Source organism: Ctenopharyngodon idella, chromosome 1 (assembly GCF_019924925.1).
Source record: "Ctenopharyngodon idella isolate HZGC_01 chromosome 1, HZGC01, whole genome shotgun sequence".
NCBI lineage: Eukaryota > Metazoa > Chordata > Actinopteri > Cypriniformes > Xenocyprididae > Ctenopharyngodon > Ctenopharyngodon idella.
In genome coordinates, this window is record NC_067220.1 from 24,459,961 (window position 1) to 24,477,473 (window position 17,513).

Consider the following 17,513-nt stretch of genomic DNA (forward strand, 5'->3'; position numbering starts at 1 on the left):
TTTGCGTCAATCACAAGATATTGCTCATGAAAGAACGATTTTAAAAATGCTCATTAATTCAATTAAATTCAATTCACATTTATTTGTATAGCGCTTTTCACCATACATATCGTTTCAAAGCAGCTTTACAGAGAAAGCATGTCAACATTACAATTTAGAGAATGCAGTTAGCTAACAATGTAATAATTTAGGCAATTTACAATCACTGTTAGCAGTTTAATTGAAGGTAGAAGCAATGAGCTCCTGGAAATAATGAATTACATATTAACAATAATTAGGATATATAGAAATTTGGCAATGTGCATGTTGATCCAGATGTTGCATCATCTGAAGTCCTCGCAGGAGTTGGCGCCGTCTCTTCAAAGGTGTTGGTCATCTGAGGTCTTCTTAAGAGGCTGGATCCAAACTGAAGCTGATGTACTCTAGTCACCTCGGGACGGGCGTCCCGAGATAAAACAGAAAAGCAAATGGAGAATAATTAGCGTAGCTGCTGTTCATAACATTAAGCAAAGTCATGTGCAATTGATCTAATATGAGATGCATTATGTGAATGCTTGGCTAAAGAGATGCGTCTTTAATCTAGATTTAAACTGGGTGAGCGAGTCTGAGCCTCGAACATTATCAAGAAGGCTATTTAGGAGCCAAATGTGAAAACGCTCTCCCTCCTTTAGTAGAATTAGATATCATAGGTACAACCAGAAGTCCAGTTTTGTGATCTTAAAGAGCGTGAAGGATTGTAGGGCGATAGAAGATCGGTTAAGTACACAGGAGCTAAACCAATTAGAGCCTTATAGGTCAGTAGCAATACTTTATAATCGATATGAAACTTAATAGGTAACCAGTGTAGAGATGATAAAATTGGTGTTATGATCATATTTTCTTGACCTGAAATTTTCAAGATCTATAGTGTCGAACGCAGCACTGAGATCAAGTAACACTAGTATTGAGATACAGCCTTGGTCAGAAGCTAGAAGTCATTTGTAATTTTAACAAGCTCAGTTTCTGTGCTATGATGAGGCCTGAATCCTGACTGAAATTTTTCATAGATAGCGTTTTTTTGCAAGAAGGAACACTATTGGACCGACACAACTTTTTCTAGTATTTTAGACACAAATGGAAGATTTGAAATGGGTCTGTAATTTGCCAATACATTTGGATCTAATTGTGGTTTCTTAATGAAGGGCTTAATAACTGCTAGCTTGAATGGTCTTGGGACATGACCTAGAGATAAAGACGAGTTAATAATATTGAGAAGAGGCTCTTGTGCTACGGGTAACAATTCTTTCAGTAGTTTAGTGGGTATTGGATCTAATAAACATGTTGTTGGTTTTGATGCAATAATAAGTTTATTTAGCTCTTCCTGTCCTATAGTTGTAAAGCACTGCAACTGTTCTTGATGGGCAGTAATTGAAGCTGAATCATAAAATGCTGTCAAAGGTTGTACATTTACAATTGTATTTCTGATGCTTTCGATTTTCTCAGTAAAGAAATTCATAAAGTCATCACTACTAAACTGTAATGAAATGTTTTGTTCTGGTGATGTCTGTTATTTGTTAATCTAGCCACTGTACTAAACAAGAACCTTGGATTGTTTTGGTTATTTTCTATGAGTTTGCGGAGATGCTCGGCCCTGGCTGCTTTTAGAGTCTTTCTATAATGGGACGAGCTGTCTTCCCACGCGATTCTGAAGACCTCTAAACGAGTTTGTCTTCATTTGCGTTCTAGGATACGAGTTTCTGTCTTGATAGCATGAGTAATACTGTTGTACCATGGTGCACTATTTTTCTCTATAACCTTTTTTAATCTCATGGGTGCAACAGTATCTAATGTACTAGAGAAAATGTTGCACATAGTGCTAGTCATTTCCTCAAGTTCATTTGTGTGTTTAGGTACAACGAGCAGCTGAGACAGATCAGGCAGGTTATTTGTGAATTTATCTATAGTTGTTGAGAGAATTGTTCTACCTAGTCGATATCACGGCGCAATTTGACAAATATCATCAGTATGCAGTACGCATGTTACAAGGTAGTGATCAGTAACATCATCACTTTGCGGTCGAATTTCTATATCGGTAGGATTGATTCCATGTGATATAATTAAATCTAGTGTATGATTAAAACTACACTAAAACTACAACTAGACTATTGTCTACATGAATGTTAAAATCCCCAACAATCAGTAAGGCAAATTACATCAAGACTATTATCTGTGATCATTTCATTTATAATAACCGCCTTAGGTGTCAGCGATCTAATGTTTAGTAGCCCTAGCTTTAGAAATAGTTTTTGTCCAGTAATTTTGCGAATTTCTGTTTTGATCACGATCAGATTTTTTCTAGATCCTTTATTTTTATTGTTAAACCTCATTATTCGGGGAATAGACAGAGTTTCTATAGACTGTACTACACTCACATTTCTATCAATTAAGTGGGCAGAACACAGACTGTGATTTGAGGTTTGACTTACTAGTCATACGGTGTGTAGCATCTTGGATATGTTCTCCGGCAGAAGATCAGCTCCGATTCTGCTGGGGTGCAGGCCATCAGCACAGAAGAGCCTAGGTCGCTCCCAGAAAAGATTCCAATTATTTATAAAGAGCAGCTTCTGTTCATTACACCAAGACATTAACCATTCATTTAAAGCTAATAATCTACTGAACCTTTCATGTCCACGTCGGTACGTCGGAAGCAGTCCGGACACAATGATCCTCGTCGCAGGCGATGTGGCTCTTACTGTCTCGATCAGGCTCCTGAAGCCCTGCTTTAGCACCTCCGTCTGCCGCAGCCTGGTGTCATTCACCCCCGCGTGCAGAACAACAGCTCCGATGCTCTCGTCAGCATTCAGGATCGCGGGTACCTGCGCAGCGACATCGAGAACACAAGCACCAGGAAAACAGTGACTGCGCACCTTACCTTTGGCTGAGGTAGCGTGGAAGTGACAAACAATAGTCACCGATGACTACAGCGTCGCGTTCCGCCTCGCGAAGAGGGGAGAAGCGGTTCCTTGTCGAGTTCTCGAAGACCGGAGGCGGCGGAGGAGGAGAGGTCCTGGTTCGAGGCCTGGCTCGCGCCTTCCGCTGCTGAAGAACCCAAGGTCCCTGGTATGACGGCACCGGAGTGAACGAGGGCTGGGATGAACTTGTTCTGGGTGCTCGGGCCCTGTGCAGAGAAACACACGGAGTAGAGGAAGCAGGTGTGTTAATATCGCGCTGCAAACTTATCGCGGATCGGTGAGCATCAACCCGGGATGTTTACAGCGCTGTTTGCCGCTCCCGTAGCTCGGCCTGTTTCTCAAGAAGGGTCCGAATCTGTCATTCCACGGCCTCCAGCTCCAACTGCACCGCATGCAGCTTGAACGTGTCCTCACCTGCACTCAAAGGTAGAGACACGTCCAATACACTCGCCATTAGTATAGATGAACAATAATGTTGTGAGTGAGAACAGTACAAACGCTAGTGTGACCACGCCACTATTGCTAAAGGGCTAAAGCTAGTAGCAGATGTTCGGGAAGTCGGATAAAACTAGCGATATCAAGGCAATCCGAGTGTTTTTTTTTATATTAAATAATGTCGTTGTGTTCACCCGCTGTAAAAGGAGAAAATGATAGGTTATAAGTTTTATTTTAAGAGAAAAAACAAGCAATTAGGAAACAACGCGACGGAGCTCTAACTCAAACAGCGTGGCAGCAACAAACAGGAAGTAACGTCTCCATTAGGGGGCATCAAGGGCAAAGAATTAACTACCGTGTTTCAAATGCTGTAACTTTATAAAATTTGATTACTTTATAAAATAAAATATGAACCAGATGCAGCTCACATGTAGGAGAGCTTCATCAAAAAAGAATTTTCCTCATATCTTATTTTCTTCCTGAATTATTGCATGTCAAGTAAGAAAGATATGTAAAATTATAATAAGTTATATATGTTTGTTTGTCTTTTATCAGCAGTTTCTCAGCAAGAGAGTGTCCAATTGTAATGTAATTTATATTTACTAAAAACTTAGAAAGTGTTCTATCAAATGATGCCTACCTTTTGACTCTCCTTGCTAGAGGAGTTACAAGTCTTTACTTTTGTGTATGTCTCTCAGAAAAAACTCTAAACAACCCTAAAAATGCCTTCAGGACTTAAAGGGTTATAGCAAATCAGATAAAAATAAGAGCGATTCCAAAGCGAGAGAGAGAAATGGGAAGTGATGTGACTACAAAGGGCAGTTTCACTTTCACGATCAAAGGGGCAGAGGCTATGATATATATATATCATAGAGTTGTTTGTGGTGGGGTAAATTAAACGCGATATGCAGTGACGTCACAATCGTGTTGCATTGTGGTATATGGAGCTGTCTGAAGTGTACATATGAAGTAGACTCGCTCCCTCTGTCAAAATCAAGGGAGCGAGTGTCTGTCCATATAAACTTCCCTCGTCCACTTCACGAATTGGAACGGGAAGTGCTTAGGGAAGTTCGCAAATGCGTGTCTAAAAGGCCACGTACACACTGTAAGTTTCAGGAGTGATAACCGCATTTAAATGCGGGACTGAATCACCTTAATTATCATTACATGTGTGTACGGAACACGACTCACTCTCGAAAATTCGATGATTGACAGCTTGGAAACCATAGCGACGTTCTGGCGTCTCTCATGTTTGGTATCCATTATTGTGACCAAAGTAATATTACAGTGATAAAACACTTGTTATTTTCAGCAATTTAACTAAACACACTAACACAGTTGACGGAGGCTTCGTGTGTTGTTTATGCTTGTACAGCCCGTTTCACACAGAGCGCGCTCTTTCTGTGTTGCCATGGTCACTCATTATAAGCATTTTCGTGCTTGTTGTTTAAGCTCGTCTCATAAAGCTAACGGGTTTATGGAGTTATTAAAGTGTGCAGACATGAATCATGATATTTTGGTGTTATTTTCAGCATAAAGAATTTGGATTTATTTCGGTTTATTATGGGCTTATTCTTGTTCGCTGATTTTTCTTGCAAGATCTGGCAACTAAAAGGTGAACTGACAACCGAATTTAGCTGCAGTGTGTACGTGGCCAAAGTGGAGTGGAACACAGCCTAGATATTCTCCATTCACCTATCCCTGTTCTTAACACTTTTATAACACAAGCTTTTGGCCAAATATATTAAACAACAGTAAAAACTGAGTGCCCACATATAGCTACAAAAACCTTTGTAACCTGTAAGTTGATAAAAACTTAATGTGATTCACTTACTGCCTCAGATGAGGCCATTAATGACAAAACACAAATCTCTGACATTCGCTGGTGATACACCTCATAACTTCATTTGAGCTTGATTTTGGTAAAATGCTAATAATATAACAACACATGCAAGTGCCACAATACTAACTTTGACAACAAGGTGTTTAATCATTTAAAAAATTATTTTAAAAAAAATCCTAGCGGTAGCGGTTCTACACTAACCTGCAATTTTTTTGCTGGTTACAAACACACCACGCTGGATATGAATTGCCATGGTGACATATACTCGGATAAACTCCTGAGATCCAATGGCTAATGCCAGCATGTTGCCTTGCAACGTACCTATGATGACTTGACAGCTGAGCATGGGCATTTCACTCACTCATGATGAATCAACGTCACATTTGCATAGGCCATACTATTTGAATTCATGATTGGTCGACTTGCCAAATTAACATCTTAAACAGAATGATAAAATAACATTATTAACCAGTTAATGGTAATTTCAAATAAGTGTTTCTGTTCAGAACGACTAAACTTTTTGTTTATGTTCCTGTTAAAATTTCGTTCATTTGTGGTTTTTGTTTTTGTTCTCGTTTCTTGAACTGGTTCAGAGCCCTGATTTTTAACACACTTCCTGTTTCCCTTTTTTTGTCATAAATTCATTGCCTCACCACGGCCAAGCTGTTCAAGATATCAAAAATCCATTTACAATTTAGCATCCTCAGTGTCTTGGCATCATGTTGAAAGATTTTGGTGGCGATCACATGAAAGCCCTAGGAGGAACATTAAACATTTCAGCGCATGCGCTTATCACAACACCCAGATTAGCCGACTTCAAGTTAGGCTGGCGTATGACTTTCAGCACGAAAGTTGTTCAGCTCAATGAGATCTATATGTGTACCGAGTTTAAAGGTAGGGTTGGCAATTTCAGAGAGGGCAGCAATAGCAAGCTAGCTTTGAAAGCATTAGATCCCACCCTCCCTTCAGAGCGCTCTTGAAAGCCATGCCTCGTACAAAACACATGAACATCGCAGGTCACGCACAGCCAGACCTTTCAGTGCTTGGGCTCTAATAATAATATTATTAATAATAAATATAGCTGCAAGCACCAATTAAGGGGCCAAGCCCAAAAGAAGGCATGATAAGTCATGCCAGCATGGCTGGGAGCATCAGACCAACTACAACAACGAGCAATTAAAGACATATTTAGATGATTTTAGGCAAAATGGCTGAAAAAAATCATAAATACATGATAATATGTTTTAATGGTTTATCACTTTATACCAATAGGTGGTGCTGTGACCAAATTGTGGTGTGGTCAGATTGGTGACATTGACTCATGCAAAGTTTGGTGTCAATATGTCAAAGCATTGCAGAGATGCAGCCTCAGAGTCATTTTAGCATCATGCCATCAACGTTGATGCAGTATATGAAAACGGTTTCATCTATCAACATGAAATCCATAACTTTTGGCCGACTTTTGGTTTGACCGTCTGAAGGTTCAGTTTTAGTAAAAAATCTGACATCTAGGAGGGGTTCGAAAAAGGTTTTGAAAGAAAAATTAAATGACGGACAGGCAGTTTGGCTGACTATGGCAAAATTGATATCTATGTTCTTGGCATGATCCAAGGAAATAGACAATATTAATCAAGTTATTAACATTTTTGGAAATTTCATTATAACTTATGACCACATTGTCAATTAATAACCACAATTAATAACCACAGTTAATAACAAATGATTTTTACAACAGAATGAATCAATACTGAACTTACTTAAGCTGGACAATGACACCATTTTCTTCTATAGCTGCTGTACAGCCAAAATTATGTTCCCTCTATCACTGTAAAGCTGCTTTGACACAATCTGCATTGTAAAAAGTGCTATATAAATAAAGGTGACTTGACTTGACAAAAGGAATCTGCCAGGGAGGGGGTGTCGCAAAGAGCATCAGGTCCGAGAACCAGGTCCAGGTGGGCCAGAATGGTGCGATGATCAAGACCTGCTCCTTTCCTCCCTGACCTTGCACAGCGTCTGTGCAAGCAGGCTCACTGGGCGAAACACGTATTTGCGTAGGCCCCGGGGCCAGCTGTGTGCCAACAAGGGGAGCCTTGGTCAGAGAGTAAAGTAGCTAGCAGTGAGAGGACTCCTGGGAGGCAAACGGGTCGCACGATTGAGCTGGCCTGGCTGCTGACTCCAGAGGAGGAGATGGTGGGCGGGTTGAGACATGTGATGCGAGCATACACCACCTAGTTGATTGATCGATGCAACCATCGCAGTGCTGTCCGTCTGGACCAAGACATGCCAAAATGTCATAAAGCGATGGCCAAAACCATTGCAGGGCGAGCAGCACTGCCATTAACTCTAGGCAATTGATATGCCATTGCAGTCGAGGTCCCATCCTGGCTGTGTGCCCGTTGCATATAGCGCCCCAGCCCATTCTGGAGGCATCTGTTGTCACAAGAATGTGCCTGGACACTTCTTCTAAGGGCACTCTGGGCCGTAGAAATGCAAGGTCTGACCAAGGGCTGAAAGTTTGGTGACATATCGATGTGATGGTCACACAGAGTGTGCCACAGAGCCATGCCCATCTCTGTACTCAGCTGTGTAGCCAGTGCTGTAGTGGTCTCATATGCATTAATCTGAGCAGCGTGACTACCGCTGTGGATACCATATGCCCCAGGAGCCTCTGAAATTGTTTCAGTGGAACCGTTGTTTTGCCCCTGAACATGTTCCGGTAATTTAGCACTGACTGAGTGAGAGTCACTGTCATATTGACACAGTCCAGGTCCATACCGAGAAAAAGATGCTCTGCACAGGGGAGAGCTTGCTGTTTTCCAGTTGACCCAAAGCCCCAGATGCCTGAGGTGGCCCAGGCATGTGAGACAGCGATCTTGGCCGTCAGATGAAGACAAGAAATGACCACTTCCAAAAACAAGGATGGAAAGGCATCTTTAAAAAGATGCTCAATGGCCGTGCTTGCTGTTTTAGGGAAATCTGCTCTTCACACTGAAGCACCTGGGGGAAATCGCTGCCCTTAACTTTGCACTTCTCTCTGTGAATGGCAAAACCTGCAGAATGTGCCCTCTAAACCAGCGAGAGAGATCTCCTCTGTTGCATGCTCTTTAACGTTGCTTGATGACTGGAAAGAGTGATTGCTGTCTGCAGCCACTCGGCTCCAAAGCAAAAATTTGAATGATTGGATGCCTGCCGCCATCTTAAATACCTGTATGTACTGTGAGTTGCTCGGCATGCAAATTCCACTCGCCAATTCCATTGGCCATTCTTCTAAAATTCAGAGGTGTTTGGGGCTCCCAACTGAGACCCCATTTGTCAGTCTTCAACATAACATAAAATCAAAACCAAACAGATGTTTTGTTAGTTTTTGGCAAAATATTTTGGCAAAAGCTTTGCAAATGCACTGCACTATTCTGGATAGGAGGCAGGGAGCAGCAGCTCATTTGCATTTAAAGATGTGTACACGAAAAAAAGTATGTTTTTGCTTTCACTCAAAAATGGGCATTTACAACATGGTATAATAAATGATCTATGTTGTATTTTGAGCTGAAACTTCACAGACACATTCTGGGGACACCTCAGACTTATATTACATCTTGTAAATGGGGCATAATAGGTCCTCTTTAATAATAATCCTTAGAAAAACAATAAGGTCCTGCGCAATTTCAGTGCTTGGGCCCTAATAATAACCAGAGCAATTCGAATAGGGTCCTCGCATCATAATTGTTTGGGCCCTAAATATAGGCAATACAGAACCTTTGCCACTTGGAGGCTTTAAAAAATGCACAATGGGCAAATGCATTTAAACAGTTAAAGAGAAGTATTTCAAAGTCTGTCTTATTTGTCACACATCCTTCTGCCAGCTGGTGATGCTATGACCATGAACCACAATAGCCAAATCCACCTTACCTGCTCCCATGACCAAACATATAACACCAGTTTCATCTCAATCAGAGCACTTAGACGTAGCATCTGGACTGCATCAAGGCTATCGAATCAGCTATAGGCCTCAGCAAAGCTTTTGACTTTCGACTTCTTCATGTAAATCACAGACCTGGCTCCGGTGCGTCTGTACCAAATTGCCCTGGTGTCACATTAATTGCCTTGGCAGATTCTAAGCAGTAACATCCTCATAGCTCCTAAGTGACTTCAAAGAGCTCCTAGATCACCCCATGCTGGGCATAAAGGGCAATGTGGCCACAGACACATTGGGAAACCCCAAATAACACAGACACACACACATAGAGAAACTCTCTGAATTCAATTCATAAATAAGCTATCCCAGAATGTTATATGGTATATTCCTGTGTGTATGCATGTCCCTATGTCACAGTTAGCCTAGTTATGATTTTTAGTTATTTTAGGATAAGTTTAAATTCTTGTAACCATATGTGAGAACCAGGGTGTCCGCGGGGTCTTAAAAAGTATTAAAAGTTGATAAATCAATTTAGAGAAAATTAAGGCCCTTAAAAAGTATTAAAAAGTCTTAAAAGCCATTTCCAAGGTATTACATTTTGTATAATCTTCATTATGTATATTTGTCCAAAGAGGTTGTATGCTAAAGTTTACCTGAATTTAATCATTGCGTAGGCGAAAAGTGTGATTCTGTGTAGTTTATTTATAGAATCCCGCTAGATTTGATGTCATCTGTTACCGCGCTCACTGACTGACTGATTGCACAGGTCCTTTCACGCTCGGTTGTTAAGCAACATCGTTGACTAATGGGAAAATAGAAGTTTTCGTGCAAATGGTTGGAGGATAAGGAGTTGGAACTAGGGGTGTAACGGTTCTCAGTAAGAAATCCAACCGTGCCGTTCTCCACACACGTTTCGGCACACACTTGCACCTCGGTTCATCTCATATCTGACGACACATACGCATCTATAATATGGTTTGTTGAAAATAAATAAAACAGACAGAGTTAGGCTAATGTATGTTTCTGTCGATGGATACGCATTCTGGCTTCCTCTAAACTTTGTTCAATGCGAGTGCTGTATGCTCTATATGAGCAGTCATTTACGCCGTCATCATCCGAGTGTTGATAGCGCGCGAGCACAGGTGAGACCTGAACAGAACACATTGCTATCTGCCTTTAAACTAGACTCATTTAAGCCTGGCTAATTTAAACATTCGAGCGCAAGGCGTGAAAGATAACTTAGACGCGCGCTGTGAGAAGATTTTGTGCACTCATCTGAAGCGCGCACATGGAAGCGCGTGTACAGTGTGCAAACATTGAGTTCTCTTTCAAGTCTTGCGCTTGAATGGATAAATTCACACAAAAATTGTCAACATGCCCGTCTTGGCGAGTATCCTAGCAAACATAGTCGGTTATTAAGTGAACTTATATACTCGAGAAAGAACGCATGTGTTCAGTGTCAGTGTACTGATCCATGCATTATGTCTTAAAGAGACAGCAGCCCTTGCATTCCTGTTGTCTGTGTGTTTTTAATGTTAATCAAACAACAAAAGACAAGGAAATCACTCACTGCTCTTGATGAAATAGCTTTTGTAACTTAATTAATAATTAATAATGATTAATTACTAGATCTTATCTAATTATCTTGTGAACATTATGCAGTGTTGTTTTAATAGCTAACGTTACTTCATTCAGTTTCTGTATACCTGAAAACTACTGATATGAGAAAAACCTGAAACCTTTGTATCTTTGCTCTATTGTATTTATTTGTGCTGTTGCTTGCAGTTTGATTTTTATTTTCTTTATTTTTATTTGACCATAGTCCTTTTTTCCCTGAACATAGCACATACCGAACTGTACCCTAACAGTGACCCTAAAACCGCGATAAAAACTGAACCGTTGCACCCCTAGTTGGAACCATGGGTGAGGGCCGTCTCTGGGAATAACCGTGAGGCGTCCTGCTCTGTGTGTCGGAAGGCAATTAGCGTAGCCTCGATGAGGATCAACGCTGTCCAGTCCCACATGCTAAGTGCTAGCCACAAAGCCGCTATGGGACGCAAAATGCAGGTCTCTATCGCGCAAATGCTCAGAGAGCTTTATTTTCCCTCTTCAGTAAGTTTTGTCAATTGTTTTGTTTATTGGTCTAATTCTTGTTTCTGGTTTCTCTTTCTAATAAACCTTGCATTGGGTTAGTCACTCAATTAATTCTCTTGTACTTTGTTCCCACCCTTCTGAATTATGTTGATAAGGAGTTATCACAAACTAAGACTGTTTAGTTGTGCTATTTAACTTAAATTTACTATATATTGATTGTAAAGTGTCGCTGATGTAACTGGTTAAACTTGAAGTGGCGATGAGGTCTTAAAATGTATGGAAAAAGTCTTAAAAAAGGTCTTAAAAGGTATTAAATTTAACTCCATGATTCCTGTATATACCCTGAGAATGTACCACTCTTTGAATGTCTCCCCACCTTATTGAGTTTGGTCTTTAAATAATCCTCTCTGGATCCCTTAATTGATGATTTATGTTATGTTATGGTAAAATGCATTGTTATTTTTACTATACTTTGGGGTAAAACTGTACTAATCATGACACCACCATAAACATGCAAATTAGATCATAAATGGAGACAAAGGGAACCCTGTCCCTCTCGAAATACACACTCTGGATTGGTCAGTTTACCCAAGGAGAGGTGTGGGCTGATTTGTCCTTAAAAAAACAAGGTCTCTCATATGGTCTCTCGTCTCTCACTGCTCTTCCTTCTTCTACTTCTTCTGATGGGACAACCATCTTTCGGCAAAACGTGCTTTCAGGTTACCTCCATTCAAACCAACGAACTCCAACCCACTAATGCACTAAAACTCCATTTCGCATCCATCTACAACTCAGCACCAAAAATCCATGCAAGTATCGTTCTTATCGATCTTTAGATGCGTTACATTTATATGTCCTATTAAGGTGATATGATTCTTTGCTGGCTCTTAAGGTTAATTGTTTGTAGGTTTTGCCATTCTTTTGTCTTCTCTCTCTTTCTTTCCTTTCGTTATCCTGTATATATGTCTTCTTTGCTTAGATTTAGTTTTATGTATTCGTAGTTTCATGTATTAAAATCCGTTATATTCATGCTTGATTGTCTCTGTGCTGCTCATGAACCAGGTCACTTTATCGTTTTGATTTTCACTACATGCTTTTGTACTGTTAGTACTAGAATAGGAGAATTATTCCTCTTGGCCAGAAGAATAGTCTCCTTTTTAAGAGCTGATAAAATGATCGTACTGAAAACTGATCTAGACCGTATATATTCATAATTAATTATAATCCGTTGTAATTAATTATCTATATATATTTCCCTTTATGGTTATATTTATAATTTATCATAACGAGTCGTCAGTAATTCCTCAGTTTTTCTTCCTTAGCATTCATACATAACAATGTAAAAAATTACATTACCTATGGTCTTCAATAACAGCATGCGATTATTGATGTATACAGGTGCTGGTCATATAATTAGAATATCATCAAAAAGTTCATTTTTTTATTATAAATTATTTTTAAAAATGAAACTTTCATATATTCTAGATTCCCCACATGTAAAGTAAAACATTTCAAAAGTTTTTTTTTTTTTAAATTTTGATGATTAGAGCGTACAGCTCATGAAAGTCCAAAATCCAGTATTTCAAAATATTAGAATATTTCCTAAGATCAATCAAAAAATGGATTTGCAAAACAGAAAAGTTCAAGTTCTTTAAAGTATGTTCTTTTGTGCACTCAATACTTGATCGGCAGGACATATTACAGCAAATGACTTGCTCCTAGCACAAATTACTGCATCAGTGAAGTGTGGCATGGAAGTGATCAGCCTGTGGCACTGCTGAGGCACTATTGAGCCTTCAGATCATCTGTATATTGTTGGATCGACTGTTTCTCATCTTTCTCTTGAAAATATCCCATAGATTTAGGTCAGGCATATTGGCTGGCCAATAAAGCACAGTAATATCATGGTCAGCAAACCACTTGGAAGTGGTTTTTGCACTGTGGGCAGATGCTAAAGTCCTGCTGGAAAAGGAAATCAGCATCTCCATAAAGCTTGTCAGCAGATGGAAGCATAAAGTGCTCCAAAATCTCCTGGAAGATGGCTGCATTGACTTTGCACTTGATAAAACACAATGGACCAACACCAGCAGACGTCACGGCCCCCCCCAAATCATTACTGACTTCAGAAACTTCACACTAGACTTCAAGCAGCTTGGATTCTGTGCCTCTCCAGTCTTCCTTCAGACTCTGGGACCATGATTTCAACATGAAATGCAAAATTTACTTTTATCTGAAAAGAGGATTTTCGACCACTGTTCACTGTCCAGTTCTTTTTCTCCTTAGCCCAGGTAAGATGCTTCTGACGTTGTTTCTGGTTCAGAAGTGGCTTGGTAGTCCTTTTCCTGAAGATGTCTGAGTGTGGTGACTCTTGATGCGCTGACTCCGGCTTCATTCTACTCATTGTGAAGCTCTCCCAAGTGTTTGAATTGGCTTTACTTGACAGTATTATCAAGCTTGCGGTCATCCCTGTTGCTTGTGCACCTTTGCCTACCCAATTTCTTCCTTCCAGTCAACTTTGCATTTAATATGCTTTGATACATCACTCTGTAAACAGCCACCCCATTCAGTAATGACCTTCTGTGACTTACTCTTTTTGTGGAGGGTGTCAATGATTGTCTCCTGGACCATTGCCAAGTCAACAGTCTTCCCCATTAGTGTGGTTTCAAAGAACAAGAGATACCCGGAATTTATACTGTAGGGATGGTCATTTAATGAAACTCAAATGTAAATATTCTAATATTTTGAGATACTGGTTTTTGGACTTTCATTAGCTGTACGCTCTAATCAACAAATTAAAAAAAAAAAACTTTTGAAATGTTTTACTTTACATGTAGGGAATCTAGAATATATGAAAGTTTCATTTTTTTAAATAATTTACAATAAAAAAATGAACTTTTTCACGATATTCTAATTATATGACCAGCACCTGTATATTTTCTACCGGGTGTTCAAAATACATAGTTTTGTGTTTTATATTGTGTTGGTCTCTGGCTAACTCACACTATTACTGTCTTGCTGAAATAGCTGTGCTACCCAATATTGTGTCAATTAATGCAGATTGTCTGTCCTTCTTACTTCTTTGAGTAATGATAAAGGATGGAGCAAGATTTGTTTTACAAACTTTAATGTTACATCAGTCATTCATGTTAGTGCTCAGCTAACATATGCACAGTTATTGATCAAGTTAATGAAGCAGTTCCCACATGTGCACCACAATAAATTTAGAAATATACACATCGGTTTGTTGATGAACATATACTTGTTAATGCTGAATTAGTGTTTTGCAACAGTTAGTGTTGCAACATCTCATAATGTACTACAAGCTGAGTAAAAACTTATCACTGAGAAATGTCCTGCTCAAGTCCTCCTTGCGATGGAGGTTCGGGTTGAATAACTAGTTCTTCCAATGTTTCATGATCGGACTCTCTATATGGTAAAATCGATGCAATCATTACTGTCTTTAAAGTGTGTACAATCTCTGAGTTTTAGGAAGCCTCCGGAGTTAAAATTCAGTTATGGTAATAGATGTTTCCTTTTCAAGATGCGCTGTAAGTGGTAGACCAATCCCAGCAGAATAGGCCATCTGACCAATCAGAGCAGAGCAGGCTCGCGGAAAGGTGGGATTTAGAGAGACTGAAACTTTGGACGAAATGTTTTCGAGTATTTGAGAAATGAGGTGATGTGCAATGTATATTATGAAAAAAATGAAAGTGTTTTTTGACCTAGGATGTTGTAGGGGACCTCCAAAACAAAATTATGAACCTTTAAAATAGCATAATACGGGCACTTTAAAAATCTGTTTGCAATTCAGCATCTTCAGTTTTAATGTCTGCTTAAAATTGCATGAATCCCCATAGAGGAGTATTTAAAAACTCAGAGCCTGCGATTTAAAAAAAAAAAAAAAAAAAAAACGCAGTCAATCCAAAATAGCATATTTAATGTTTGGCAGAGCTAATGACTGTAATATAGAACAGTGGTTCTCAACTCCGGTCCTTGGGTAAAACCGCTCTGCATATTTTTTTAAAAATCCTTTAGCCCCAGGTATACTTCACCTTGCACGCAGTCGTGTCCGTGCATCTTTCAAAGTATACTAACCACAGATGCGCGCGGATGACCGAGTTGGACACATGCGCAGTACAATTTTTTCTATACTCTTTTCAGACATCGTGTCATCAACTGGACATTCACTGGGCAAGATTGGAGAAGAAAAATAGTGCATCCACCATTGCAACATAGTTCAGAAGATACACCAAGAGAACAGGAATCAAAAACGACGGAGGCGGCATGCTTCTGAGTTTACTCGTCTTGTTTTTGAATCGCTCTTTACACACTCTTCTTCGACGACTACACATTGTGCTCAGTACTGTGCATATTGCCACCTAGTGGACTCTTCTGTCCTGCTTGCGCATGGGCTGTTGCATTTTTGTGAAAATTACGTCATGTGAACGGTGCATGAACGCGGACGGCCGAAGTCGGGGCTTGAATCCTATTAGTTCAGTTCATGGATCTTTTTCCTAATGAGCTGATGATCTGAATAAGGTGTGTTAAATGAAGAAGACATACAAAATGTGAGGTTTTTTCTATTCAGGTTTTCCCTGAATAGAAATACGTTGTCATTAAAAAAGAAAGTAAAAGAGTGACGCACATTCCTTGTGTTTTACCAAATGAGAGTTCACCCGCAATTCTCATCCACCCGCAATTACTTGGAATGTTATTTTGTATTACTTGGCCGGCCCAACCCGGCGGATTATCTGATGCAGATATAACCACGATCCGCGCAGAATGTCCTGAGCGGCTCCGTTCGAGGCCAGAAAGTTGTAGGGCCGGAGTGAAAGCAATATTTTCATCACAGAACCCCATTTTCTGCAGTGGGGATGGGCGGAACGGTTCGAGAATGGACACAGGCCAGGAAGCCGCAACAGAACCGTGGTAAAGGGTATCTGAGCATGTGACTGCCTGTCTGAGTTTTGGTAACACTCGACAGCCGGAGGCTGAAATTTGACAGAGGCTGCCACCTCGTAATTCTCTATGCGGGAAGAAACCTGACATTCAGCCAAGGCTGCAAAACTGCCTCTCTGCCACAAATATGGTAGAACTATCACTTCTACCACTAAAGATTGCTTTATAAATAATCTTCCTGATCAGTTTCATTGCCTTAGCATACCAGATAGTTTAGAAGAACTCGATGTTGCAACAGAAACTATTGACTCTCTCTTTTCCAGCACACTAGACTCAGTTGCTCCTTTCTGCTTAACCCTCTGGGGTCTGAGGATTTTTGGGGCCCTGGAGAAGTTTTGACATGCCCTGACATTTGTGCTTTTTTCAGTTGTTCATAAACATATTAATGGAAAAGGTTTCATTACACTGTATTCAGCAGAATTTTCGCCTGAATAGCGCGTGAGCTCTGTGGGTGTGTCAACATTATCGGATAATGAGCTGACTCACGGACGTCTGACATGTCTCTTTTTCATACAGATTGCATAAACAGCGAATTTTTGTTTTTCGATTTGATTTACACGATTTAAAACCTGACATTTCAACGTTTCTTTAGACATGAGTCTCATTTTTGTGTGATCAGTTTTCACTAAGTTACATTTGTGCTTTTTTTAATGGTTCATAAACATATTAATGGAAAAGGTTTCATTACACTGTATTCAGCACGATCTAGGCTACCATAATATGTGAGCAACATGTATGTACATGTTTGTATTTTTGAAGGAATAACGTTTATGCGTGGTTATTGAAAAAACAAAAAACGTAAGTCACTGAAATAAGGCCACAAAATAAATACAAAATATGTGTTCAGAAGACTTCTGGGTATTGGAGGTTGTAGACTAGAATTTTTGCTTCAAAATTATGTAAAAATTATCCTGCCTACTCGTACATACAAAACAATATATTGATTTAAATTTTGTAAGACATTTTTTGTCAAGACACATAGTATGCATGGAGGTGTGAATCTTCATGAATAATGCTGTGATTCACACCTGAGAAGACAAAGACCTGCATAATGACCCACATAATGAGCCCTTTAAGTCAGGTAGGCTATGTGAAAAAACCCTCTGATAACAGGATCATATCATATCATTAACATTAATATAATGTCCACTCTTGACAGAAAACATGATTTTTGTGATCTCATGCATGCACGTATAATTGTACATCATGTGAAGAAAATTTTGAATGGGCCTATTATAGTTTAAATTACAGTACCAGTCAAAAGATTGGACGCATTACTATTATAATGTTTTTAAAAGAAGTCATCATGCTGTAT

At 39.7% G+C, this 17,513-nt stretch overlaps 1 protein-coding gene across 4 annotated transcripts in view; it reads left to right on the top strand.

Annotated features, from left to right (window-relative positions):
* LOC127514118 (male-specific lethal 3 homolog) overlaps window positions 1-17,513 on the top strand; it is a 180,342-nt gene that overhangs the window by 151,383 nt on the left and 11,446 nt on the right. The gene's annotated exons all lie outside the window — the stretch shown is intronic.